Genomic DNA, 4,041 nt, shown 5'->3' with positions numbered 1-4,041 from the left:
CTAACCTATGATATATACATTTAGCGATTGGTAATTGGCTGGAGGTGGGTCTGATGCCGAAGCTGGACGTGATAGGCTTGAATTTCGCAAAGACCCTCCCCATTTCCCAAGGACTTGCTCGTGCGGCTCATATATTCTAACTAAGCAGACAACACGATAAACAATTGTCAAACTATTAAACTCTCTGAAACGGTTGTGAGTGCAACGTTTTCTCACTTTAGGCTACTTAATGTCAATAACACATTTTAGGAAATATAAAGTCCATTGATTACTGGAATTGCATGTGATCAAAATAAACTCAATATTTTATTGTAGTGGCAGATGCAGGTAGGCAATGATAAAATCATTAACACGTTATAATGAACATTATAATAATAACAACATAAACAATATTATTATGATTACTTAGTAGTAACCTACTATAATGCTACTGTACTAGGCCTAATAGCCTAATGATAAATGAGTCATTTTGAATACAGCATACAGAGAAATTAAACCGATAATAACCATATACATACATATAGGCATATTGTTCATCAGATGTAAATTATTCCTATAGCTTGATAAGATAGTCATACCCTAACCGTTGTGAGCCTATTCTTCGATAGCCTATTCTTCTCTGATTTTGGCCCACAATATTTTGCCCTTTTGTTTTAAAAACGAACAAACAAACAAAAACAAGTTAATGGTTAGTCTTTCGTTTAATCGTAACCTTAAGATATAAACGCATGCACATTTCTGGGCTTCATGTTGTCATAATTCAAATGTTGAAATATCAACCATTTTACAACGCATTGGTTAACTGAGACAGCGTGCACTGATGTGCGCAACACGTTCTGTACCACACTGACACCAGACTGTGATTAATATACTCTCAACCCGTCTCTGACTTTAAACCAACTTTCTTACCTCAGCCTACATGCAACATTTTAATTAAACGCTATTTTTTTTCAATGTTTTAGTCATCATCAGAGGGAGGGTTGATAAAAGTATCCGCACACCCACAAGGTTTGGATTTAATTTAGAAAAAGTGTCTAATCGGGTAACAGAACGAGTGTGAACGATTCAATTTAACAAAAGTTTCAGAGTTTTGTCATGTTTAATAAAATGCCATTTCTAAAATGTTTTTGTTTTGTAAATTAATGCATATCACATGTATTTCATATATTGACTCAATCATGTTTTAGAAAATGTAACAAAAAAACAAAACAAATACCAGTCATTGTCACCGTGATGCATTTAAATTAGCCTGATTATAATCAGTTATTGATTGGTTGAAAAGGGATGTATAAAATTTGAATACATAATAGTCCAGAGGTTCAAACAAAAATGTTTAACAGTTTTGTTTTTGAACTTAAATTGGTCAAATCTGTGACATTTGCTGTCAAATGAACAACATAAATGCATTGATTTCACAAAGAAGGGAGTTATTTCTAATAATTCAGTGAAAATAATGGGATGTGACCGCTACAATAAATGTATTAGCTCAGTAGCAGAGTGAAGAATACTATAGAATAGTGTACAAGATGAAATAGAGACTGAGGTGACTGAAATATTGTCTATGACTGACTCCAGCAACTGTCCTTTTGTGTGTTCCAAGAACACAGACACAACTGTTAAATCTGCTCAAAGAGAAGATCTTTATGTTAAACACAGATAAAACAGATAACTCCAGGGGTATTGAGCCCCCCCCCCCCCCCCCCCCCCCCCCACACACTAATACACAGAAATCCCCCAAGTGCAGGTATGACACAGTCCTCCCACTCCACACTGTCATTGCTCTAATCTTAACTTCCTGTGTATCTCCTAGCAAGGTGAGCTCACAAGGGCACGCCGCTGAAGTCATCGTTGTTGACACGAATGGCGAGAGGGCCACAGTCTGAGCAACACAGCGGCCAGGCCAGCCAGGCGTACCCATGAGCCTCCGGGGCAGAGCCACCATTTCTCCCGCATTGCTCTCATGTCATCCTACTGCAGGTTTCCCCAGGACATTACCTTGGTGTGCACAATCAGCTTTCATTTGATCCTCTAACAATTACAAACAGGCCACGTGCTAGTTCTCAACATATTCTTCGGTTTTGGATCTGAGCAAACAAACCAACAGAATTACAAGGCACTAACCTCACATTTTATGTGTGGACAAATTATTTCAGATATTTGTTTGGCCCTATTTCCCAAAAATGTACTTACTATATATTGGTCAAAATGCAGTTAAAAGCTGTCTTTGACCTGGCAATCGAAGAAGCTAGAATGGATCATTAGCTTTTTAAAGACTTCCATGGGCTGACAGATTTAACATTAGAAGTGCTAGACCTCTGAATGATTTACGCTCCGGTGTGGAGTCAGTTGGTTAATCCAGATCTTTATCATGATTGTCATCTATAGCGCCTTGACTTAACAGTGACACATTTTTGTGAAAAGTATTACATATCTCACATCGGACATTAGCGAGTGGCCTCTGAAGATATCTACCCAAAGGGTTACATGATCGTAAAAGTTACTGATAGATTAGTCGACACCTCAAATGATCAATGAACACTATGCTTGGTTGTTACCCATAACATTTACAATTACATTTACAAACTGTTGACAACAGTACGGTCCTTATGCCTTCAGGCGGATACATTGTATCTGTCTGTATCATGCCCCCATTGGCTCAGTGCAGAGAGGAAGGGAACAAGTGCCCCCAACCCCCCACTGAACCTGATTGGGCAGTATGGTGCCTAGACGGAGGACTACAACACGGGACACTATGTCAAACTGAACTCCATAATTCAAGCTTCTCAGTTGACAACACTTGTTTACAATCTAGTTTATGTTCGTTAAACAGAAACATGCTTAGACCGCTGCTTTCCAGAATTCTGTCAAACTCTATAATATAATTGTTATCCATATGTTTGGTGTCAACTTTTCCCACTGAGAGCATAACCTCTAGTCATAAATACCAGTGCCTTGACATTTCACCAATGTGGGTGGGCCTCCCAAGTGTGACCCACATGGATCTCAAATCAATGAATCAGTTGTAGCCTGTATGAATCATAATGTTGACTTGTGGTGCACCACACTTGAAGTTGGTTTCGAAGCTCCTGCAAAACTCTTGAATGGAGCAAATAAAAACTCTGCAGTCATTACACCTGGCACTATCACTACGAAGCATGACGAATTAGAATCTTTGTTCAACATTAAATGGATAATAATCCCAGGGTTATGTCAATTGACATAAGTCTTACGAATGTTGTTATAATCTGTCGTTACGTTACGACAGGTGTCGCATCTTCGTATGACTGTGTTATAACCGATACATTGGTGCGTGTTTCATGGCAGCTGTGAGAATGTGATGAAGTCTCGGTTTGTGTTTGGGTGTGTTGATTCTGCTGAGGCGGTGCGGTGCAGGTGTGAAAGCCGAAGCGGGAAGCTCCTCGTAATCGCTCTGCAAATGGTTCTGATTAGAAGGACTTAGGGGCAACACATGCTTCTCAACCGACTCCTGGAGAACCACCTTCCATTCTGGGTGCGCGGTGGCAACGGGTCCCTAATTAAAGCAACATATGTTTATTTAAATCTCCATGCGGAGTGTGAAAGGAGGCTTCAGGAGGCACCACCTACCGAGGCTGTGAAAACAGAGGGAGGGCAAATTAAGTGGTGAAGGGAGTAGAAGGATAGGGAGAAAGAGCGAGAGACTGCGAGAAGAAGTGAGAGAGGAGAAGATAGCACTTAGTACTCGGCGGCATTCGCACCCGATATCACATGAACTCTTGGAGAAGTGAAAATGTATTCCACTGCAACCCTATAAACAAACAAGTTGCCACTTCCTTAGTTTATAATTAGATGGTAATCAATGCTGGGTTGGTTTCTCCCTCAGTAATAGAGCTCCAGCCATGGCCGGGCAATGCCGGCCCTGCAGTTGCAAACAGACAACTGAAGATAGGACAGAAGATCCATATAATTCTTTGACATTAAATAAGAGACACTTTCCATGCATTCTTGGCACAGTATTTGAAATAAAGGTTGTCTTTATGGCATGACTTAACAAGTATTTAC

The sequence above is a fragment of the Oncorhynchus kisutch genome, linkage group LG25, assembly GCF_002021735.2.
Source record: "Oncorhynchus kisutch isolate 150728-3 linkage group LG25, Okis_V2, whole genome shotgun sequence".
Classification (NCBI taxonomy): Eukaryota; Metazoa; Chordata; class Actinopteri; order Salmoniformes; family Salmonidae; genus Oncorhynchus; species Oncorhynchus kisutch.
This window is presented reverse-complemented; position numbering follows the sequence as displayed.